This window comes from Schistocerca piceifrons, chromosome 1 (assembly GCF_021461385.2).
Source record: "Schistocerca piceifrons isolate TAMUIC-IGC-003096 chromosome 1, iqSchPice1.1, whole genome shotgun sequence".
NCBI classification, from domain to species: Eukaryota; Metazoa; Arthropoda; class Insecta; order Orthoptera; family Acrididae; genus Schistocerca; species Schistocerca piceifrons.
Window position 1 is genome coordinate 113193903 of NC_060138.1, and position 26222 is coordinate 113220124.

Below are 26222 nucleotides of genomic sequence, written 5' to 3' on the forward strand. Positions count from 1 at the left end.
GGTAATTATTGTCTTTAAATGAAACTGTCCTTTCTGGTCGTCTCACTAAGTATTTCTTTCAGTTGCCTTCTGTGCTATATGGTAGCAGTTCTTTCTAACAAGGGAAGCTCCCCATCGCACCCCCCCCCCCCCCCCCCTCAGATTTAGTTATAAGTTGGCACAGTGTATAGGCCGTGAAAAACTGAACACAGATCAATCGAGAAAACAGGAAGAAGTTGTGTGGAACTATGAAAAAGTTAAGCAAAACATACAAACTAAGTAGTCCATGCGCAAGATTGGCAACATCAAGGATAGTATGAACTCAGGAGTGCCGTGGTCCCGTGGTTAGCGTGAGCAGCTGCGGAACGAGAGGTCCTTGGTTCAAGTCTTCCCTCGAGTGGAAAGTTTAATATTTTTTATTTTCAGACAATTATCAAAGTTCAGGCACCCCCTTCTCCAAAATTCCAGGACATGTTCAGATTTGCTTGAACATATGGAGGATCTGACGGTCTACACACGGAAAAATTTGAAAACGTTAAAAACATATGTTTTCACAGAGCACAGAGAAAACTGTGCGACTGTGAAACTGTTGCATTCATTTGTTGCAGTTTATGTGACAAACTCTTATGTTTTCATTAATTTTTGGGGAGTGATTATCACATCCACAAGAAAACCTAAATCGGGCAAGGTAGAAGAATCTTTTTACCCATTCGCCAAGTGTACAAGTTAGGTGGGTCGACAACATAATCCTGTCATGTGACGCACGTGTCGTATAGAATATATCAGACGTATTTTCCTGTGGAGGAACCGGTTGGACTATGACCTTGCGATCAAATGTTTTCGGTTCCCATTAGAGAGGCACGTCCTGTCGTCTACTAATCGCACGGTATTGCGGTGCGGTCGCAAAACACAGACACTAAACTTATTACACTGAACAGAGACTCAATGAACGAACAGACAGATCATAACTTTGCGAAAATAAAGAAGGTAAACTTTTCACTCGAGGGAAGACCTGAACCAAGGACCTCTCGTGCGGCAGCTGCTCATGCTAACCACGGCACCACAGCGCTCCTGAGCTCACGCTATCATTGATGTTGCCTATATTGCGCATGGTCTACTCAGTTTGTAAATTTTGCTTATTTTTTTCATAGTTCCACACAACTTCTACCTGTTTTCTCGATTGATCTGCGTTCAGTTTTTCAAGGCCTATCCACTGTACCACCCTATAACTAAATCTGAGGGGGGGTGCGATGGGGAGGTTCCCTTGCAAGTATGGTCCAAGTTCCAGCGGGCTACCTTAACTGGCAGTCATACATCACATGAAAGTTACTTTCGTCCTTAAGTTTTTCGCACAAATGTATAAGTCATGTATTTTTCTTTAATTTTTTTTATAACATCACACACACTGCAAAATGTTTGGCCTATTCAGTAACGCGTGAACAAACTGGTTTTACCACGGTTGAGGCCACTTTGGGCAACACTTTGACACTGATGATGTTAATGTTCAGTTCCCGCACCGTGACTGCCCTGTTTTTATTGGCCCCAGGAAGAAGTCTGGAGATATTAAGTCGGGAGAACGCGGGGGCATTATCCTTTAGATATAACTCGATTACAAAGAAATTCGTTCATTAGATATTTGACAAGGGACACATCCTGCTGCTAGCAACAATAACGTTGACCTGCCTCATGAAGCGAAATGAACTGTTTACCGACGTCTTGGTACAGAAAACTGTTCGCTGTAGTTCCAAAGGGAATGTGGTCGACTATTCGACACGATAGGTCACACTGCCTTCCAGTTTCCTGCAAGCTGGTTTCACGAAAGGCAAGTGGATTTTCGATCGACCAGATTCTCGTGTTGAATATTCATGTAATCACTAAGGTGAAACAGCGCCTGATCAGTGAAGAAAACGGGATCCAATTCTGCGATTCCACGGGTGTCACGAAGCACCGTAAACCATGTATGGTACACGAGACACTTTTCTTTTCCCGGCACCGTCAGTTCTTGCGCACTACGAATATGTTACGCAAGAAACTTGAACTTTTGCATCGATTTCTGAGCACTACCACACGAAATCTGAGACTGGGCAGATAATCTCCTCAGACTGTTTGAAGGTTACTCGTCCTGTCCCGATCCGCATTCTCGGAAACGAGGGTTAATCTCGTTCATATTGAACGGTTCGGCACTGCAGCATCTTGTTATTTCCCGAGAAATGCGTCAACATCACGTGCCTAGAAAGACTGGCCAAATACTGTTCAACAAAACCCGCTGTTCTTGGAAGAAACGACCTGATTACGAAGCAGATGACTGCGCAAGACGACAGACGTCATGTGACCCGTATCTGTTCGCTGTAGTTCCAAAGGGAATGTGGTCGACTATTCGACACGATAGGTCACACTGCCTTCCAGTTTCCTGACAGTGCAAGCTGGTTTCACGAAAGGCAAGTGGATTTTCGATCGACCACATTCTCGTGTTGAATATTCATGTAACCACTAAGGTGAAACAGCGCCTGATCAGTGAAGAAAACGGGATCCAATTCTGCGATTCCACGGGTGTCAAGAAGCACCGTAAACCATGTATGGTACGCGAGACACTTTTCTTTTTCCGGCACCGTCAGTTCTTGCGCACTACGAATATGTTACGCAAGAAACTTGAACTTCTGCATCGTTTTCTGAGCACTACCACACGAAATCTAAGACTGGGCAGATAATCTCCTTAGACTGTTTGAAGGTTACTCGTCCTGTCCCGATCAGCATTCTCGGAAACGAGGATTAATCTCGTTCATATTGAACGGTTCGGCACTGCGGCATCTTGTTATTTCCCGAGAAATGCGTCAACATCACGTGCATAGAAAGACTGGCCAAATACCGTTCAACAAAACCCGCTGTTCTTGGAAGAAACGACCTGATTACGAAGCAAATGACTGCGCAAGACGACAGACGTCATGTGACCCGTATCCGTCAAACTGACGTCTTCGTTCGTCATTTGTAATGCAGTACAACTCCTATTTACAGACACATTTATTTTCACGCACGCGATTTTTAGATCGCTTTCCGTACAAGTTTCCGTTTTCATTCATACCATACTTCATTCACGTATAATCGTAGTTTTTTATACTTCTTTGGATTTAGTTCCCTTTTATGACACTGCTCTTTGTCCGTTGTTTTCGCCGTACGTTTGATCCCAGCTGTACTATTCTGAAATGTTTGTCGCCGTAAGGGTCGTTTTTACGCCGTATTTCAAATGAAACGAGTCCCCCGTTTACTGCTGTCGCGCTCTCCCCCTCACACGGACACGCTCGCGTCAAATTCCCAGTAGCACGCCATCAAACGCGTGGCATCTCAGTTGGCAAAGCCGCAGAGACTTTTAAGAGGAAACGGAATTTTGGTAGTTTGAAATGAGTCAGATCTCGTGAAAAGCCAACATGTTCCATAGCTCATTCCATCGAAACTAGGATCCATAAAATGTTATAAGTGTTCAGCCAATGTCAAAATCGCTCTCACTATGCACCTGTGACTTATCACAAAAAGCACTGGAAAATGTTTATTTTCAAAATGAAATTTGATCAAAAATACGTTTCTAACGTTAGTGGTGTTATAACACAGGCTCAACACGCTGGCTTTGCCCGGTATAAAGGTTTTAGAAGTAGTTTCATTAGTATGAAGTGCAGGCTCAAACCAATCATTCAAATAAAAGTGTTTGAAACTTTAATTTTAAGGTTGATTGATTGAGAAAGTATTGCAGATTGATACATTCCTTTGGCTGTCTTGAATTTGCCTAAAAGAACAGCAACTTTTGTCTGGAAATGAATCTCCACTTTTTAAAAAAATATAGCTGTTTATAGAGTTGTCATTGAATACGGTTCTGGCTGCGAATACTGTCCACGAGTCCCCAACGACGTAATAAACTCATGCTCGTGCTAAGGTCAAGTAGATCCTTAAAATGTGCAGGACTGCATGATTCTTCGGATCTTCTTCGTTATCCGGAGCAATACTGTAAACCCGTCGCACTACAAACCTACCGTGGTGAAAATCTATGCCCAGGTGCTCCACTGAATCTAGTCTATACATGAGGAGGTTCACTTAAAAAACCATCAATAATGTGTGTCAGAATGAAGTACTGAAACTTGCGTCCATTCTTACGTCAGAAGTATCCCAGTTACAGCATCACTGAAAGTCAGTGATAAAGGAGGAGGAGGAGCAGGAGATTACTGTTTAACGTCCCGTCGACAACGAGGTCATTAGAGACGGAGCACAAGCTCGGATTAGGGAAGGATGGGGAAGGAAATCGGCCGTGCCCTTTCTAAGGAACCATCCCGGCATTTGCCTGAAGAGATTTAGGGAAATCACGGAAAACCTAAATCAGGATGGCCGGACCCGGGATTGAACCGTCGTCCTCCCGAGTGATAAAGGGATTAATTCTCTGGGCAGGAGGCAATTGTGCAGCAAGCAGTTTTCGGCGGTACGTCAGGAGGTTTTTCGGCAGTCAGTTTTCGGGAGCAGACGTGCTGTGACGCTCTCTTGTCGTCAGAGTCTGACATTGTTGTCTGAAGGTGATAAACCTCGTCCACGGGCTGTCGCACTTAGAGCTGTACTGAGGACTACGAATCGCGATTGTCAGAAATGAACCGACGTAATCTATTCCGTGACCGTTCCCACTGACTCCAGTTCACGCCGTTGTGCCAGAAGGAAATCTGATCGAACGGAAGAGCGGTAAAGAAATGCAGCGTAGCTGACAACACCGCTTACTACGATGCTGAAATTGCAAACTGAAAAAAGTTTGTCACGTGGAAGTCAAGAACCACTTAACTGGCACTCGTCAATATTACCTAAATAAGAATGTTTTTCCCTTTCTTCCACATATTTCCTGAAGCAGTGATGCCTCGGGGAAAACTTGTAGCCGCGCTCTTTCCTTCCTCTTCAATTGTCTTTATCGTTTTGCTTTGGTTAGGCTTTTCTTGTCGTCACTATTTCTTTTTCAGTAATTTAGTGACAACCTATTGACTTTGCATGTCAATATTTGTCGAATTATTTCGTCGTTTGGACATAACCCGGTAATACGATCGCTCGCAGACCACCTACTTGTAGTTTACAAGTTACGGGAGATATACGTTGGTGCACAGCATGCTACTGTCGAACTGAAGCTCCCAGCTGCCAACTGGCCGTTCACGTCGGAGTCCCCACCACCACTACTGACGTCGCCTCCCCCGCAGCACCGCCTGGACAGTTTCGGGCAGAGCGAGCAAGCATCCGACCTCCACATTCTCTGACGACACCTTGTCGGATACTACTGGTTTCACATTTTCCATAGAGGCTCACGACAGTAACGCGCGAACAGCCGGCTAGCTTTGTCGTTTCTGAGGAGCCTGTTCCCAGGCGCCGGACCCTAACAATCTGCCCTTTGTCAGTCAGTTACGTTGTGCATTTCCCTATTTAGGACTCACACCGTCGCGGTACTTCCCCATTCGCCTATGCTCCTCTATACGCTTTTGCTTTACCTCGTCACGTGACCGGAACAACACTAGCTGGCATTCAATCTCGCGGCGGGCAATCGTCTTTTTTTTGTTGTCATCACTAACTCTACACTACTGGCCATTCAAATTGCTACACCACCAAGATGACGTGCTACAGACGCGAAATTTAACCGACATGAAGAAGATGCTGTGATATGCAAATGATAAGCTTTTCAGAGCTTTCACACAAGGTTGGCGCCGGTGGCGACACCTACAACGTGCTGACATGAGGAAACTTTCCAGCCGATTTCTCATATACAAACAGCAGTTGACCGGCGTTGCCTGGTGAAATGTTGTTGTGATGCCTCGTGTAAGGAGGAGAAATGCGTACCGTCACGTTACCGACTTTAATAACGGTCGGATTGTACCCTATCGCGATTGCAGTTTATCGTATCACGACGTTGCTGCTCGCGTTGGTCGAGATACAATGACTGTTAGCAGAATGTGGAATCGGTGGGTTCAGGGGGCTAATACGGAACGCCGTGCTGAATCCCAACGGCCTCGTATCACTAGCAGTCGAGATGATAGGCATCTTATCCGCATGGCTGTAACGGATCGTGCAGCCACGTCTCGATCCTTAAGTAAGCAGATGGGGACGCTTGCAAGACAACAACCATGTGCACGAACAGTTCGACGACGTTTGCAGCAGCATGGACTATCAGTTCGGAGGCCATGGTTGTGGTTACTCTTGACGCTGCTTCACAGACAGGAGTGCCTGCGATGGTGCACTCAGTGACGAACCTGGGTGCAGGAATGGCAAAATGTCATTTTTTTGGATGAATCCAGGTTATGTTTACAGCATCATGATGGTCGCATCCGTGTTTGGCGACATCGCGGTGAACGCACATTGGAAGCGTGTATTCGTCATCGCCATACTGGCGTATCACCCGGCGTGATGGTATGGGGTGCCATCGGTTACACGTCTCGGTCATCTCTTGTTCGCACTGACGGCACTTTGAACAGTGGACACTACATTTCAGATGTATTACGATCCGTGGCACTACCCTTCATTTGATCCCTGCGAAACCCTACATTTCAGCACAATAATGCACGACGGCAAATTTGCAGGTCCTGTACGGGCCTTTCTGGATACAGAAAATGTTCGACTGCTGCCCTGGCCAGCACATTCTCCAGATCTCTCACCAATTAAAAACGTCTGGTCAATGGTGGCCGAGCAACTGGCTCGTCACAATACGCTAGTCACTACTCTTTTTGAACTGTGGTATCGTGTTGAAGCTGCATGGGCAGCTGTACCTGTACACGCCATCCAAGCTCTGTTTGACTCAATGCCCAGGCGTATCAAGGCTGTTATTACGGCCAAAGGTGGTTGTTCTGGGTACTGATTTCTCAGGATTATGCACCCAAATTGCGTGAAAATGTAATCACATGTCAGTTATAGTATAACATATTTTGACCAATGAATACTCATTTATCATCTGCATTTCTTCTTGGTGTAGTAATTTTAATGGCCAGTAGTGTACATCACTACGCTGATTCTTAACTGTAGATTACTAAACCTTTGTAAAATTTACGATTGTAGTTGGAACAGTTTTGCGCTTTCTTCCAATCTGGCGTTGTCAGTATAGGAAATAAAACAGGACACTTCGTACTTATTTTATATGACATAGCACTGGACCCCTTATATTCGCGATTACCTAGTGTGTATACCACAAATTATGACTTCCTTTGGAAAAAAATATGTAGAAGTAAAATCTAAGATGGTTTAGTAACAATATAACATTTTCTACCCCTTAGTGTACTAGTGTCAAGTGCCTGGCAGGGCTTCATCGACACACTTTCACACTATTTCTATACTGTTCCTCTCTTGAACAGCACGTGGGGAAAATGAACTCTTAAATACACTCCTGGAAATTGAAATAAGAACACCGTAAATTCATTGTCCCAGGAAGGGGAAACTTTATTGACACATTCCTGGGGTCAGATACATCACATGATCACACTGACAGAACCACAGGCACATAGACACAGGCAACAGAGCATGCACAATGTCGGCACTAGTACAGTGTATATCCACCTTTCGCAGCAATGCAGGCTGCTATTCTCCCATGGAGACGATCGTAGAGATGCTGGATGTAGTCCTGTGGAACGGCTTGCCATGCCATTTCCACCTGGCGCCTCAGTTGGACCAGCGTTCGTGCTCGACGTGCAGACCGCGTGAGACGACGCTTCATCCAGTCCCAAACATGCTCAATGGGGGACAGATCCGGAGATCTTGCTGGCCAGGGTAGTTGACTTACACCTTCTAGAGCACGTTGGGTGGCACGGGATACATGCGGACGTGCATTGTCCTGTTGGAACAGCAAGTTCCCTTGCCGGTCTAGGAATGGTAGAACGATGGGTTCGATGACGGTTTGGATGTACCGTGCACTATTCAGTGTCCCCTCGACGATCACCAGTGGTGTACGGCCAGTGTAGGAGATCGCTCCCCACACCATGATGCCGGGTGTTGGCCCTGTGTGCCTCGGTCGTATGCAGTCCTGATTGTGGCGCTCACCTGCACGGCGCCAAACACGCATACGACCATCATTGGCACCAAGGCAGAAGCGACTCTCATCGCTGAAGACGACACGTCTCCATTCGTCCCTCCATTCACGCCTGTCGCGACACCACTGGAGGCGGGCTGCACGATGTTGGGGCGTGAGCGGAAGACGGCCTAACGGTGTGCGGGACCGTAGCCGAGCTTCATGGAGACGGTTGCGAATGGTCCTCGCCGATACCCCAGGAGCAACAGTGTCCCTAATTTGCTGGGAAGTGGCGGTGCGGTCCCCTGCGGCACTGCGTAGGATCCTACGGTCTTGGCGTGCATCCGTGCGTCGCTGCGGTCCGGTCCCAGGTCGACGGGCACGTGCACCTTCCGCCGACCACTGGCGACAACATCGATGTACTGTGGAGACCTCACGCCCCACGTGTTGAGCAATTCGGCGGTACGTCCACCCGGCCTCCCGCATGCCCACTATACGCCCTCGCTCAAAGTCCGTCAACTGCACATACGGTTCACGTCCACGCTGTCGCGGCGTGCTACCAGTGTTAAAGACTGCGATGGAGCTCCGTATGCCACGGCAAACTGGCTGACGCTGACGGCGGCGGTGCACAAATGCTGCGCAGCTAGCGCCATTCGACGGCCAACACCGCGGTTCCTGGTGTGTCCGCTGTGCCGTGCGTGTGATCATTGCTTGTACAGCCCTCTCGCAGTGTCCGGAGCAAGTATGGTGGGTCTGACACACCGGTGTCAATGTGTTCTTTTTTCCATTTCCAGGAGTGTATTTCCGTGAAAGCTCTAATTTCTCTTATTTTATTATGATGTTTATTTTTCCCCATGTAGGTGGGCGGAAGAAAAAGTTGATGACAGAAATCTCGTGAAAACAGTTCGACGTAACGAAAATGATTGCCACACCCCAGCTCGGGTATCATATCCATGACACTCTCTCCCTTATTTCGCTATAGCACAAAAGGAGCTGTCCTTTTTGAACTTTTTCGATGTTTTTCATCAATCCTTTCTGGTAATGATCCCCTCTTCGAGGTAATTCATAATGTAGTGTAGGTATCACTTCAGTGGAGGTGGTGCGTTTTCTAAATGATCTCCCAATAAAACGAAATCTTTAGTTCACTTCCCAACAACTTCGTCTATCTGATCGCTCCACTTGAAGTTGTTCGTGATAGTAATTTCTAGGTATTTACCTGATTTGAGAAGCTTTAGATTTATACGAAATTCTAATGCCTGTGTTGTCAGTAAGTACGATGCAATTTTGCTCCGGGCCTGTGACTTACAAATAAAATATCTCCGCCGTACGGGAGTAATATTAATGGGATGTACGAGTAAAAGTATGACACATCGACGACGACATAAGGAATTTCGTGTCTGACCGTAAGTTGTGAACGGATAGCCGAAGCTGTTAAGGTAACCGCTCACGTATAGTGCGAAATCCGGGTTCGAATCATGGTCCGGCACGAATTTCCATTGTCGTCATTGCATCATCCAGCTGGAGGTGTTGCATCATACAGCTGGAGGTGCTTGATATTCGCAACAGCGAATACGTTTCATGCCTTTAGACTTGCATGATTTATCGTGTAACCGAGATTTAAAGGATAACTTTCAGTACTCATGAGGATGGCATGACACTTTTTATTATTTAGATTCATCTGCCACTTTTTGCACCATACAGAGATCTTGTCTAAATCATTTTTCAGTTGTTTTTGAGCTTCTGGTAACTGTATGAAACGAAACCACCATCCGCAAACAGTCTAAGAGGGCTGCTCAAATTGTCTCCTAAATCGTTTATATTAATCACCAACAGCAGAGTGCGTCTAACACTTCCTTGGGGAACGCCAGAAATTACTTTAGTTTTACCTGATGATTTAGCATTACGTACTGTAACCTTCCTGACAGGAAATCACGAATCCTGTCGCACAAGTGAGATGATAATCCAAAGGCACGCAATCTAATTAGTAGCCGCTTGCTAGGAGTGTTATCAAACGCTTTCTGGATATCTAGAAATGTCGAAGCAATTTGAGATCCACTTTGAGTTGCACTCATTACTTCCTCAGAATAAAGGGCTAGTTATATTGCATGCGAGCGATGTTTTCTTAATCTGCGCTAAGTACATCCTTTGGTTCAAATGGCTCTAAGCGCTATGGGACTGAACATCTGAGGTCATCAGTCCCTTAGAACTTAGAACTACTTAAATCTAACTAACCTAAGGACATCACACACATCCATGCCCGGGGTAGGATTCGAACCTGCGACCGTAGCGGTCGTGCGGTTCCAGACTGAAGCGCCTAGAATCGCTCGGCCACTCCGGCCCGCAGTACATACTTTTCCTCGAGGTAATTCATAATGTTCGAACACAGTATACATTCCAAAATCCTACTCCACTTCGAAGTCAGTGATGTGCGTCTGTTAGTTAGTGGATTTCTCCTATATCCTTTCTTGACAATTGGTGTCTTGCACTCACCTCGCCACCACTTTTACGAGCAGCATTACATTATGAATTGCGAGCAATCTACGTGAGTTGTAGCCGCCCGTTGAGTGTTCATGGTGAAACGTCCTCTTTGGAAAATTCTAAATTACTGTGCTGGTAAACCTCTTACATTATTTGATTTTCAAACAGCTGAGCAGAACTGAACGTACTCAGACATTTCTCTCTTTACTTATTCTGATCAACACTAAACTGACACATAATATTTTTAGCGCAACAGAAACTGACTTTCAATAATCCCTACAAAAGAACGGCCTCGACTGGCAATAACCTATACCTTTCATGAATCACTTACCTCACAAAAATCTTGGTTACTCGAACTACTGCAATACAGCGAGCGCCAATACTGCCAGCTAAAAAAAAGGATTCTAACTACTGAAGGCACTAACTACTGATAGGCATAGTTAGCAAATGAAAGATTTTGATAGAGAACAAACAATGTATTTACCTTAATAATGTTCAAAAGTCATCATATATATATCAGTTCATGATATCCAGTATTACAAATTTACTTAGGTCCCATAGTGCTCAGAGCCATTACAAATTTACTCTTTCTGATGGACACAAAATTCTGCCATCTCTCTCCCCACATCCACCACTGCTGGCGGCTCATCTCCAACTGCGCAACGCTACGCTCTGTTCACATCCAAGTGCCCAACACTACAATAGCAAAAAATTCCAACAATGCCAACCAGCCACAACTGCACATAGCACAGTCAGTGATTTTCATACAGAGCGCTACGTGGCGTTACCAACATAAAAACCTAAACAGCCTACTTACAATGGATGAAGATTGCTCCCAGGCACTTTCTATGAAAAGGTATGCTACACGCTACTAGAAAGGACTGTAATTCAGTTGCTTGTGAGTGTATAGAAACGGCTTGTTTCGACGTTCTTGGCTCATATTTTCATATTTTATTAGCACCAAAGTTAATGGAACTTCTCTGATTTTGCGATTCAGTCATTGCTTTATTTTAAATGTGGACCTCTAAATGCCCTGAAAAGTCGTATTAACAGTGCCATATTTTGCATGTTTGCGTAGAAAACAAGTGAGTGAACTGAGTGAAAAAGAAAGTGAATGAGTCGTACGGCTGTTACATGAAATTTTTTTTTTCAGTAGCTGTTAGAATTTTACAATCTCTTTGTACTGTAAACGAAGGATATACGGTTGCGGATGTACCTCCAACACAGAGCGCACCAGCAATTTATGCTCACGTAAATTAGTAGCTTCTAACAGACAGTGATGATTCTGACGGTGATGATTCCGGACTCGTTACACCGACCGCTGATTATATTTCCACATTCGTTTCCTATCTCATGCAAAACTTGAGTGTAATATTTAATCAAAAATGACGAAATCTCAAACTCAAAAACTGCCCGCTGTCGCACAGAGCACTGACGCACAACGATTTCTGTGGGACGATTTTGCTAATCATTAGACAAATACATCTGCTGTAACGACTTCAACTCGTGTGCATATTAGATGACGTCCTCGCGTAACCAGTCAGACAATAGCAAGTAGGTCCCACTCGGCACCTGGCCACGAGCCAAGTCGAATGTCGGTAACTGGGTCGCCTGCGGTGTTAGGGAGCGGGACTCGCGCTTGGAAGGGCCCTCGGGTGCTAAGGTTATCGCACTTCCTGCGAGTCTCGCATGTCGCCAAAGGTGCACTCCAGAGGTGCCTCTCCACCACCACGGTGGAGGGAGAGAGAGATAGATAGAGAGAGAGAGAGAGAGAGAGAGCGCCAGCCAGGCCCCTGGGCGTAGCAATTTTCTTAAAGTACTTCTGCGCTATCTCGACGGTAAATAGCAGGTACGCTGCTTTCATATCACTCTTATCCAGTGGTTCTCTTCTGGAAAACATATTGGGTCGATGCACAAGTTCGTAGCGTTTTTTCTTAACGGACACACGTAACAGCTGAACGGAATGGACAGTGTCTTGAATGGAGGATATAAGATGAACATCAACAAAAGTAAAACGAGGATAATGGAATGTGGTCGAATTAAATAGGGTGATGCTGCGGGAATTAGATTAGGAAATGAGACGCTTAGAGTAGTAAATGAGTTTTGCTATTTGGTGATGGTCGAAGTAGAGAGGATATAAAATGTAGACTGGCAATGGCAAGGAAAGCGTTTCTGAAGAAGAGAAATTTGTTAACATCGAGTATAGATTTAAGTATCAGGAAGTCCTTTCTGAAAGTATTTGTATGGAGTGTAGCCATGTATGGAAGTGAAACATGGGCGATAAATAGTTTGGACAAGAAGAGAATAGAAGCTTTCGAAATGTGGTGCTACAGCAGGATGCTGAAGATTAGATGGGTATATCACATAACTAATGAGGAGGTGCTGAATATAATTGGGGAGAAGAGAAATTTGTGGCACAACTTGACTAGAAGAAGCGATCGATTGCTAGGACATATTCTGAGGCATTAAGGAATCACCAATTTAGTATTGGAGGGCAGCGTGGAGGGTAAAAATCGTAGAGGGAGACCAAGAGATGAATACACTAAACAGATTCAGAAGGATGTAGGCTGCAGTAGGTACTGGGAGATGAAGAAGCTTGCACAGGACTGAACAGCATGGAGAGCTGCATCAAACCAGTCTCAGGACTGAAGACCACAACCACAACAACATCAGAGATTTTAGTCATCAATAATACATTCTCCTTCACTATTCACAACAGTTCAAAATGGTTCAAATGGCTCTCAGCACTATGGGACTCAACTGCTGAGGTCATTAGTCCCCTAGAACTTAGAACTAATTAAACCTAACTAACCTAAGGACATCACAAACATCCATGCCCGAGGCAGGATTCGAACCTGCGACCGTAGCGTATTCACAACAGTCTGCGAACGTTGGGGTAAATTTTCGATTCCACGACTGTAGAAATCACGTGGTTTTGAGGCGTAAAACTCGTCGAGCCAAGTTCGGAGCGTTTGTTTTTTTTTTTTTTTTTATCCCGAAAGGAAGTTCCTTGAAATTTCGATAGAGAGCGGAAAATGTTAAAATCTGAAGGCGCGATATCAGGTGAATAAGGAAGGTGCGGAATAGCTTCCCAAGCCAAATACTGTAAAGTGGTTTTTGTCAGTCTAGCAGAATGTGGGCGGGCGTTATCGTGCAGTAGTATTAAATCACGCAGTCTTCCTGGTCGTTGTTCTCGGAACGCGTCTGCAAGATGTCACAGTTGTTGACAATAAATGTCATTAGTGATGATTACACCTCGGAGAAGCAACTCGTAGTGCACCATAACGTCGGTGTTCCGCCAGGTGCATAACACTATATTTTGTGGATGCGCTATTATTTATCTGGAGACAGGGGGAGAAACTTCAATTAGGGCAGTAGGTCCAATAGTCACCAAGAATGGTATTCCATCATTCAATTTGATTATCTATTTGGTATTGAACCTAACGTCACTTCTCTTATTGATTATTCATGTATCACTGTCTTCTTTATTTTTCCGCCTCTTTTTTTCCGCAGCTGCAGATACACAAGTCATTAGGTTAATTACCGCCTATTACAACTGTAATGAAATTCTTATTAAGACCAAATGCGTTTCGATTTTATCTAAAGCATGTTCAATGGTCATTGTAACAATATGGCTTTTTATCTTACAATTTTGTTCTCTAGGATCATGAAGAGTTCGCCGGCTTTACTTACTACCATAAACGGTGTTAATTCTTATTGTTACTCACGTTTTTCTGTTTTTTACTTCATTCCTCCCGTCCTTCCACGTGTATGTGTTGGATTTTAGCATACAGCACTTTCGCTGCACTAAACATATTCACGTTCTTGTGTTGTGAAGAGATGGCGAGATGCAGTGGTTCTCGACAAGACGGAAAAGAGAAAGTTCTGTGTGTTACAATGCATCTCGCCATTTCGTGTCGTGTGTTTTGTTATACTATTGCGGTATGCTTTAATCTTTTGTTTGTTTTTGCAGTGGTGGGAGCGTTCATATTTTCCGACTTGAGAGTATACGTCAGGTTTTGTGTGTGTGTGTGTGTGTGTGTGTGTGTGTGCGCGCGCGCGCGAGCGCAAGCACAAAATTTTCATATTATAAAAGATATCATTTTGTGCACTCTCTCTCTCTCTCTCTCTCTCTCTCTCTAATCATGGAAAATATAAACACTCCCACCACCACCTAAACGAACAAAACACGAACGCATCCCGCAATAGCAAAACAAAATACACAAAATGGCGAGATGCAGTGCCTCTCCACAAGACGGAAAAGTGAAAGTTCTGTGTGTTACAATGCAACACATGCACACGGAAGAAAGGGAAGAATGAAGTAAAGAACAAAAAGCCGTGAGTAACAATAAGCATTAACACTTTTTATAGCAGTAAGTAAAGCATGCGAACTCTTCGTGATACTGGCATAAAAAATTGTAAGAGAAAAAAAAAATATAGTTACAGTGACCATTGAAAATGCTTTAGAATAAACCTAAACGCGTTGAGTCTTAATAAGACTTTCATTACAATTGGAAATCAAGGTTATAAGCAATACAACTTCATATACAGGGTGAGTCACCTAACATTACCGCTGGATATATTTCGTAAACCAAATCAAATACTGACGAATCGATTTCACAGACCGAACGTGAGGAGAGGAGCTAGTGTAATTGGTTAATACAAACCATAAAAAAACGCACGGAAGTATGTTTTTTAACACAAACCTACGTTTTTTAAATGGAACCACGTTAGTTTTGTTAGCACATCTGAACATATAAACAAATACGTAATCAGTGCCGTTTGTTGCATTGTAAAATGTTAATTACATCCGGAGATATTGTAACCTAAAGTTCACGCTTGAGTACCACTCCTCCGCTGTTCGATCGTGTGTATCGGAGAGCACCGAATTACGTAGGGATCCAAAGGGAACGGTGATGGACCTTAGGTACAGAAGAGACTGGAGCAGCACATTACGTCCACATGCTAACACCTTTTTATTGGTCTTTTTCACTGACGCGCATGTACATTACCATGAGGGGTGAGGTACACGTACACACGTGGTTTCCGTTTTCAATTACGGAGTGGAATAGAGTGTGTCCAGACATGTCAGGCCAATAGATGTTCAATGTGGTGGCCATCATTTGCTGCACACAATTGCAATCTCTGGCGTAATGAATGTCGTGCACGCCGCAGTACATCTGGTGTAATGTCGCCGCAGGCTGCCACAATACGTTATTTCATATCCTCTGGGGTTGTAGGCACATCACGGTACACATTCTCCTTTAACGTACCCCACAGAAAGAAGTCCAGGGATGTAAGATCAGGAGAACGGGGAGAACGGGCTGGCCAATTTAAGCGTCCTCCACGTCCTATGAAACGCCCGTCGAACATCCTGTCAAGGGTCAGCCTAGTGTTAATTGCGGAGTGAGCAGGTGCACCATCATGCTGATACCACATACGTCGACGCGTTTCCAGTGGGACATTTTCGAGCAACGTTGGCAGATCATTCCGTAGAAGCGCGATGTATGTTGCAGCTGTTTGGGCCCCTGCAATGAAGTGAGGACCAATGAGGTGGTCGCCAATGATTCCGCACCATACATTTACAGTCCACGGTCACTGTCGCTCTACCTGTCTGAACCAGCGAGGATTGTCCACGGACCAGTAATGCATGTTCCGTAGATTCACTGCCCCGTGGTTTGTGAAACCCGCTTCACCGGTAAACAGGTAGAACTGCAACGCATTCTCTGTTAATGCCCATTGACAGAATTGCACTCGATGATTAAAGTCATCACCATGTAATTGCTGATGTAGCGACACATGAAACGGGTGAAAGGGGTGACGATGAAGTATGCGCATGACACTACTTTGACTCAGTCCACCGGCTCTCGCAATGTCCCGTGTACTTATGTGTGGGCCGGCCGAAGTGGCCGTGCGGTTAAAGGCGCTGCAGTCTGGAACCGCAAGACCGCTACGGTCGCAGGTTCGAATCCTGCCTCGGGCATGGATGTTTGTGATGTCCTTAGGTTAGTTAGGTTTAACTAGTTCTAAGTTCTAGGGGACTAATGACCTCAGCAGTTGAGTCCCATAGTGCTCAGAGCCATTTTTGAACTTATGTGTGGGTTCATGGCAACAGCAGCTAACACACCAACTGCACCCGCTTCTCCTGTGACGGGCCTGTTACGAACCCGTTTGCGTGCTACGACCATACCTGCTGCATACAGTTGGCGGTAGATGTTTTGCAATGTGCGGCACGTTGGATGCTCTCTGTCCGGGTGCCGTTCTGCATACACTCTGCAGGCTTCAGCTGCATTTCGTCGACACTCGCCATAGCTGAGTATCATCTCCGCCTTTTCAGAGTTCGAATACACCATGGTCACAGTTCCTACAACACTACACTATCACAGACGTCTGGTAACACGGTGTACTACAGTTGGTTTGCATGCGGAGACGAATGCAGGATAACAATAGCAGCAAGCGGTACGTGCGGACACTGCGACAGCTAGACCAAACCACAACAGTGCACTACAGCTACACTCGTAAACACGGCCGTCATCGTAAACATGTCCCTGCAGATGCTGCTCGCCGACCGTGGCCCGTGTTTGTTACAGCACGCAACTGAACGTCGGAGGTTTCAAGCGTCTACTTTAGGTTACAATATCTCCGGATGTAATTAACATTTTACAATGCAACAAACGGCACTGATTACGTATTTGTTTATATGTTCAGATGTACTAACAAAACTAACGTGGTTCCATTTAAAAAATGTAAGTTTGTGTTAAAAACATAGTTCCGTGCATTTTTGTATGGTTTGTATTAAACAACTACACTAGCCCATCTCCTCACGTTCGGTCTGTGGAATCGGTTCGTCAGTATTTGATGTGGTTTACGAAATATATCCAGCGGTAACGTTAGGTGACTCACCCTGTATATCGCTGTAATAAAATATCCGACAACCCAGTACAGTTCCAACCTGACTTTCCGAGAAAGGACGTAATCGCCACAAATTTCCAATAGCGATACAATACGTTACAACCTTGTAGAGATCCCAGTCAAAAAAAGCCACAAAGTACTGCTACAGGATGTACCATACATGATATCCATACGGTACAAATTCACGTTATACTAATTGTTCTTTTGCGTGTTACGCTCTGGCAGTTTCCGTAATATGAGCTAAACTCGAAACAAGTTGGGCAATTAAGTTTTTACACACTTAGGGCGTGTTCTTTGACAGGAAAGAGAAAAGTAGGATTGTTTTGGGAATCTAAATACGTGATCACAAGTAGTAGCGGTGTCCTAGAAAGTTAAATAAGTTCCCTCTGACAGGGGGTAACGCTTTTAGCAAGAGCAGCAGCGGGAGCAGTAAGTCGCGGCGCAGGCGCCTGAGTGGAAGGCATTCCGCGTCGCGCCACGGCCGGCGCTCCGGCTGAGTGGATGGGCCTGCCGCTGATGCAAGCAAAGCAAACACAGCCTGCCGGCTCTTCCTCCCCTTCTTCCCCAGCGTCGATAGATCGATCGCCGACCGCGCTCTCCGCTTGGATTGGAGTGGAGTAGAGTGCAACCTATCAAGGACTCCCCGAGTACACCAGCAGCCGCATGCCGTTGCACCTTTGAGTTTATTTTCTTGTTTCAGTTTTTAATGTTGTTAATGTCACGTTACGGTGTGTGCTGGACAGTACTTCTGGTATCACCATTTCGCCCTTCCCCCTTCCCTGATCCATCTGTGGAAGGCGTCTGGAAAGAATGATTGTCGATAAACCTCCGAATTAGCTATAATTTTTTTCGTTACTGTCATTTCGCGAGACATACACTGGCCAGCCAAAACATTATGACCACTGCCCACCCCGACGTTGGATGCCGACTGGTGGTGTTCCGGGCATGTGACGCGGTAGCAAAAGTTTGTAAGCGGGGCAGACATGGACGGAGGGATCACCCTAGCGAGGATATGGGCTGCAAATTGGGAAATCCATCGAAATAAGTGACTTTGACAAAGGGCAGTGTGGTGTCACCGCCAGACACCACACTTGCTAGGTGGTAGCCTTTAAATCGGCCGCGGTCCGTTAGTATACGTCGGACCAGCGTGTCGCCACTATCAGTGATTGCAGACCGAGCGCCGCCACACGGCATGTCGAGTTTAGAGGGACTCCCTAGCACTCGCCCCAGTTGTACAGCCGACTTTGCTAGCGATGGTTCACTGTCTACATACGCTCTCATCTGCAGAGACGACAGTTTAGCATAGTCTTCAGCTACGTCATTTGCCACGACCTAGCAAGGCGCCCTATTCAGTTACTATAATTACTATCTTCAAGACTGTATTCCGAACAGATAATATTGTGAATCATGTACCGTCAAGAGCGACATTCATCATTAATGGATTAAAGTATCAAACTAATTACGTCCCTTTCTGAATTTTCATTCCTTGTTTCAGACCTCACATCAGTATAGTTCTTCCCTCCTCACGCCAGCCTGCGTGAGCTAAAACGCGTGCATTTCGGCCTCCACTCGTAACACGGTGTTGGCTCTTCTGCTAACACAAAAGGCAGATCATTATTACGCAGAACCTGTGAACAAGTATTTCGAAACTGGCAAAGCTGGTCGAATGTTCACGTGCTACTGTCGTGAGTAACTACGGAAATAGAAGGAAGTGAAACTACCACTAGGCGCTAAATTGTTGGACGGTCACGACTCCTCACAGAACGTGGGGTTCGGAGTCTGCTCTGCGAAGTAGGATAGATGGTGATGTGTGACATCTCCGCCGGAACAGCACAATGCAGGTGCACGCACAACTGCTTCGGAGTACAGCGTTCGTCGTATATTGTTGAACGTGGAGCTCCGCAGCAGACCACGCCTACGTGTTCACATGTCGACCCAACGACATTGTCAATTACGATTGCAGTGCGCACGGGACCATCGGGATTCGACGGTCGATCAGTGGAAACTTTTTGGCTCTTCGGGCGAATGACATTTTTGCTACACTATATCGATGGTCGCCTCACAAATGTCGTCATCGAGGTGAACGGCGGGTCGAAACGGGCAGCGCACCACGAACGCAGGCTCGTGGGAGATGTACAGGGTTATTACAAATGATTGAAGCGATTTCACAGCTCTACAATAACTTTATTATTTGAGATATTCTCACAATGCTTTGCACACACATACAAAAACTCAAAAAGTTTTTTTAGGCATTCACAAATGTTCGATATGTGCCCCTTTAGTGATTCGGCAGACATCAAGCCGATAACCAAGTTCCTCCCACACTCGGCGCAGCATGTCCCCATCAATGCGTTCGAAAGCATCGTTGATGCGAGCTCGCAGTTCTGGCACGTTTCTTGGCAGAGGAGGTTTAAACACTGAATCTTTCACATAACCCCACAGAAAGAAATCGCATGGGGTTAAGTCGGGAGAGCATAGAGGCCATGACATGAATTTCTGATCGTGATCTCCACCACGACCGATCCATCGGTTTTCCAATCTCCTGTTTAAGAAATGCCGAACATCATGATGGAAGTGCGGTGGAGCACCATCCTGTTGAAAGATGAAGTCGGCGCTGTCGGTCTCCAGTTGTGGCATGAGCCAATTTTACAGCATGTCCAGATACACGTGTCCTGTAACGTTTTTTTCGCAGAAGAAAAAGGGGCCGTAAACTTTAAACCGTGAGATTGCACAAAACACGTTAACTTTTGGTGAATTGCGAATTTGCTGCACGAATGCGTGAGGATTCTCTACCGCCCAGATTCGCACATTGTGTCTGTTCACTTCACCATTAAGAAAAAATGTTGCTTCATCACTGAAAACAAGTTTCGCACTGAACGCATCCTCTTCCATGAGCTGTTGCAACCGCGCCGAAAATTCAAAGCGTTTGACTTTGTCATCGGGTGTCAGGGCTTGTAGCAATTGTAAACGGTAAGGCTTCTGCTTTAGCCTTTTCCGTAAGATTTTCCAAACCGTCGGCTGTGGTACGTTTAGCTCCCTGCTTGCTTTATTCGTCGACTTCCGCGGGCTACGCGTGAAACTTGCCTGCACGCGTTCAACCGTTTCTACGCTCACTGCAGGCCGACCCGTTGATTTCCCCTTACAGAGGCATCCAGAAGCTTTAAACTGCGCATACCATCGCCGAATGGAGTTAGCAGTTGGTGGATCTTTGTTGAACTTCGTCCTGAAGTGTCGTTGCACTGTTATGACTGACTGATGTGAGTGTACTTCAAGCACGACATACGCTTTCTCGGCTCCTGTCGCCATTTTGTCTCACTACGCTCTCGAGCGCTCTGGCGGCAGAAACCTGAAGTGCGGCTTCAGCCGAACAAAACTTTATGAGTTTTTCTACGTATTTGTAGTGTGTCGTGACCATATGTCAATGAATGGAGCTACAGTGAATTTATAATAATCGCTTCAATCATTTGTAATAGCCCTGTATTAAGCTATGGGAGGCATTCGCCTGCCCAACCTCTGGGTCATCATGGCCTGTTCGGGCGGAATCTCTCTCTCTCTTCTTTTCTTTTTAAGGACATTCTCCTGCGATTGCATGGGACCTGTGGTAGTAACCGAAGGCACGCTGCGGACCACCTGCATCCCTTTGTGCTTGATGTCTTCCCCGAAGGTGATGTCATCTTTCAGTAGAGTGTCTTGCAGTCAGAACCGTGCTACGATGGGTTTAGGAACATTATAGTGAACTCACGTTGATGTCTCGGCAACCAGATTCGTCTGATGTAAATCCTATGGAACTCCTCTTGGTCGCTATCGGGCCCCTACACCGCGTACGCAAATCAGCGGCCGTTATTTAAGCGAATTACATGAACTGTGCGCAGACATCTAATGCTACATGTCTCCCCAAACGTACCAACAAACTGTCGTATCGGCAAAGAAGAGCAAACAAGCTATTAAGGAGGTGGTCATAATGTTTTGACTCGTCAGTGTATACGAGGCGAGGTAATACGCTGTCCGACTCTTCTTGGAACTTAGTCTTCCGAAATTTCGACAGTAAACCTGTATGAGATGCACAATGCATCCGTTGTAACGTATGCCACTAGGGTTTGTCAAGCACCTGGAATATACTTTTCCTAAAATTTGCTTTATGCGATCATTCCGCTTTAGGCCGCTCCGAATAGTTGCTCCTATGTATTTTACAGCAGTTACTGTGTCCAGCGATTTGTCATCGATAGTGTAATTTGCTTTAGTGGAAATCGTAGCCAGTTTGTACACAATGCTTTAATTTATATCTACGCGCTGGATCAGCTGTTTGTCTTTGCAAGAACCATCCATCCTTTGCAGACCTTTCTGCATTTCGCTACAGTCTTCGGGTGTTGCTACCCTTCTACAGAAGGCTGCATCATCTGCGAACATCCCCATGTACTTTCCGACGTTAATCACTACATCGGTTATATAAATTGTAAACAGCAACGCTCCTATCACAGTCACATGAGGCGCTTCTGGAATTAACTTTACTTGTGTTGGTCTTGCTCTGCTAACAGCGAGACGTTGAGTGTTGATTACTGTCTGCAAGGAAGTCCTGAATCCGGTCACCAACCTGGTCCGACACTCGGAAGACCGTATTGTATTCACTAAACGACAGGAGGACATCAAAAGCAGACTCGCTATAGCAAAAAAGGCATTTCTGACCAAGAGAAGTCTACTAATATCAAATACCGGCCTTAATTTGAGGAATAAATTTCTGAGGACGTACGTCTGGAGTACAGCATTGTATGGTAGTGAAGCATGGACAGTGGGAAAACCGGAACAGAAGAGGATCGAAGCATTTGAGATGTGGTGCTACAGACGAATGATGAAAATTAGGTGGACTGATAAGATAAGGAATGAGGAGGTTCTACGCAGAATCGGAGAGGAAAGGAATATGTGGAAAACGCTGATAAGGAGAAGGGACAGGATGATAGGACATCTGCTAAGACATGAGGGAATGACTTCCATGGTACTAGAGGGAGCTGTAGAGGGCAAAAACTGTAGAGGAAGACAGAGATTGGAAGACGTCAAGCAAATAATTGAGGACGTAGGTTGCAAGTGCTACTCTGAGATGAAGAGGTTAGCACAGGAAAGGAATTCGTGGCGGGCCGCATCAAACCAGTCAGTAGACCGATGACAAAAAATAAAAAATAAAAAAAACGACAGTGCCTTCCTGAAGCCAAGGGAAGAATCAGTAAGAGTTTTACTACCACGGTCAACGCAACATTCCTTCCAGCTGCCTAATAGTTTCATTTTTAGTTTATATTATCGAGTCTGTAAGGGTGTTTTGGTATAACTATGTGTACTACTGGACGCAGATTTGAAGTCATTTCGCTTGGTCGTCCAACAGGTGGATTCACAAATCTGAGAAGACACCGTTGCATAATCGCACAACCTCACACTTCGAACTGGCTCCTGTACGTTGCACATTTTGTTTTTTTAATTATATGTTCAAACATCTTGTACCATCAACTTTCTATGTGATTCTCCTCACAAATGACGGATTTCTAGTAACTGAGCACCTTGAAAATAGTCCATGCGGCTCCTCTTGGTAACCGCAGCCGACTGTTGAATGAAACACTTCATCAGACCATCTAAGAGTATTAATAGCCAGAAGAAATTGTCACCATAATGTTACATACAAGCCTATCACTTTGAGTGGATCATACAGGACAGGCAAAATAAAACTGCAGAACAGCTTATTTGCCATCAGCTGTACAGATTATTTTCTACCGTTTTGAGCGTAGCTGGCCAGTATGGCCGGCGGTTCTAGGCGCTTCAGTCTGGAACCGCGCGACCGTTACGGTCGCAAGTTCGAATCCTGCCTCGGGCATGGACGGATGTGTGTGATCTCCTTAGGTTAGTTAGGTTTAAGTTGTTCTGAGTTCTAGGGGACTGATGACCTCAGATGTTAAGTCCCATAGTGCTCAGAGCCATTTGAGCGTGCCTACCACCTTCACAGGAAGGAAAGAAACTATAAATTAGATGAACATGCAGTTTAACTAGCGTCCATGTAATGAACAACATTTTTTTCTTCCTGTGAAGATGGTCGTTATGACGGAAACTGGCAGAAAATAAATAATAAATTTGTACAGCTGACGATAAACACCCAGGTGTCCAAATTCCTGACAGCTGTATCGAGTCACTTCATGAAACAAAACAAAACGCGTCGGGAAAATATTTTGTGCGGCTTAAGATAGGCAACGCAACTTACATCATCCACACTCTGCAGAAATGGAGACATAATTATTCGCGTCTTTAATTACTGTTACGCAGGCTCGGTCAGGTGGTGAGCGGGAGAAAGCAGTGATGTTGTGGATGACAGCTATATTCCGACCAGGGTGACCATTTGTTTGGCGAAGCGCAGTATAATCAAGTTGGAGTCAGCTAAAGTTATCTCAAAACGGGGACGAAAAGTCGCACGCTGGGTGGGACGTCAAATTGTATGGCACCAGTTGTGGAACATCACCGTCAAGCAGAGCCCTAACAGGAAATCAGGTAGAAAGCTTTTTGCTATGATCACCAACCTACAATTGGAGCACTTTGCTACCTCCTTTTTGATGTTTATGGTACAAATTCAGGTACGCAGTCTTCGTCGGTTTATACCAGAAAATTTCTTACTGTCTGGGGAAGACTTTAAAAGAGCAGCGTCCCATAGCTCTCTCTCGTTTTCGTTGTGGCGGCAGGTATTGAAGTTGATAAGCCGGACTCTGCAGGCATCTTTTCATTTTAAAAAGAATATGCTTACACAGATTTACGATTGGATGGGACTTGGAGACATCTGCTTAGCATGTAACTAATACCATTCATTGATTAACTCGTCATCGCCCAGCCCAAACCGGTAAGTATAGAAACTTGAAATTTAGAGAGCGTATTGATCGTATACCGTAGGCATCGTTTAAGAAGGGGATTTTCGAAATTCCATCCATAATGGTGAGAAATAGAAGACGAAAGATTTTTTTGAAAATATGTCGTTATTAAGGCAATTTTCAAGCTAGAACTACGGAAATTGGTACTTGGTTTCTCGGGTTGAAATAGTAAGATACATGTTTCAAAATTTTTGGAAATTCAACCCCTAAGTGGGTGAAGTAGTGGGTGAAAGTTTTTACAATATATCATTATGAAAGAACTACTAAAGAATTTTTAAAGCTACATCTATGAAAATGTGTATCTGACTTCTCGATTGAAAATAAAAAAATACGTTTTCAGTGTTTTTGCAAAGTCAATCCCTACAGGGGATGAAATAGAGGGTGCAAATCTTAATGAAAATATTTCGTTCATTTTTAAAGCTAAATCTATCAAAATGTGTATTTAACTTCTTGGTTAGAAATAAAGAAATACGTGTTAGTGGATGAAAGTTTCTATGGAAATATCACAAGAGCTCAAAAGGCATATTTAACAAAAACCAGTTATCAGCATCGCTTTTTCGTCAGAAATACACTCGCAAAAGACCGTGCTTCTATGGCCTTAATTAGAGTGAAAAGTTTAGAAGGTGTTGCAATTTCTCGACTAAATCAAAGAAAACTATTTAAAAGTCACCACGACAAATCAGCTTTGTCAGAATTGCATAATATTTTTGTTGTAATTACTATGCAAACCGAGTGAAGCAGCCAGCGCAAAGCTTGTATTAAATAAGGCTAAGTTTATATTAAATAAATGCAGTTCAGACTGATTTTTACAATCTAGACATAGCAATGTCTGTAATTCTACGGATATTATATCTAAAGTAATTGTTGCTCTAAAACAGAATCATTCAGGGAATATTTGCGGAAACGTGCTAGTTTCAGTTGTCCATTAAAGACAGATATAGACCTTGGCTCTAAACAGTGGTCACGAACAGTAGATGACAGAGTTCTTGTATTCCAACATGTTACGTGACGTGCTTTATTCACATTAGTTGATTTTTTCATGATAATCCGAGAAATTTCAGATTCTCATTAATGGCAACTTCGTCGGGATGTAAACAGTGTTAGGTGTCCAAAAGATGGCTGCCAGTGGTGGTAACGTGTGCACTGTTCGCACCATGAAAATCCTTTTCAAGGACGATATGTGCAAATTCGAGGATGATGTGGATAACTATGACTCAGATAAAATCTGGCTTATGTTACTGAATGCAAATACGCTTCGAAAGTTGTGGCTGACCAGCTGATAAGAATAATTATTGCACCAAGTAATTGTTAAGTTGTAATTCTTACCATAGTTTACGAGCATTTACGTAAGAGGGAAATGGTAGGAATGTTAAGGACCATCCTTAACATTATTTACGAGCTGTAGTTATGCGTTTAATAAACGTAATTTTATATTGTGCTTAATCATAGGTTAATTTTTTCATGTTGTCATTCTTTATTATTACATAAATTGATAATGCCAATCTCAGTACCATAAATTAAAACAAGTCCATTAAACTTGTACTTTTGCGAAATTTCACGGTAATGGTTCGTTAACTCGCCCAGCAAATAAACAGCGGTCAATCCTCATTTAGTACAATCAATTTGCATCAAACAATGTTATGTGCCCACTGACATATTTTTAAGAATAAAATTTCGGATACAACCAATAAGAATAAAATTTTGGATACAACCGATACTTTTAAGAATATGTTGATCCTCTAGAAATAATTGAAAACAATAACTTACCTGAATAAAAAAAATCGCAACGGATGCTCTTGAAATATCTTTTTTATGAGTTTGTATTTAAACTCTTACGGTTCTTTATAGCCATGGTCTTCACATAATGCTGTAAAGTGCTGTGCCCACTTAGTAGATAAGGTCTAGTCTTTGATAGTGGTAAGTTTAATAATGAAAACAGAGCGACCATGTTAGTCCATATCAATAGCAAA

The 26222-nt window shown here is 44.4% G+C and overlaps 1 protein-coding gene across 1 annotated transcript in view; it reads right to left on the reverse strand.

Annotated features, from left to right (window-relative positions):
- The window catches only part of LOC124789966 (rhotekin-like), a 1049079-nt gene that overhangs the window by 610026 nt on the left and 412831 nt on the right, over positions 1–26222 (reverse strand). The gene's annotated exons all lie outside the window — the stretch shown is intronic.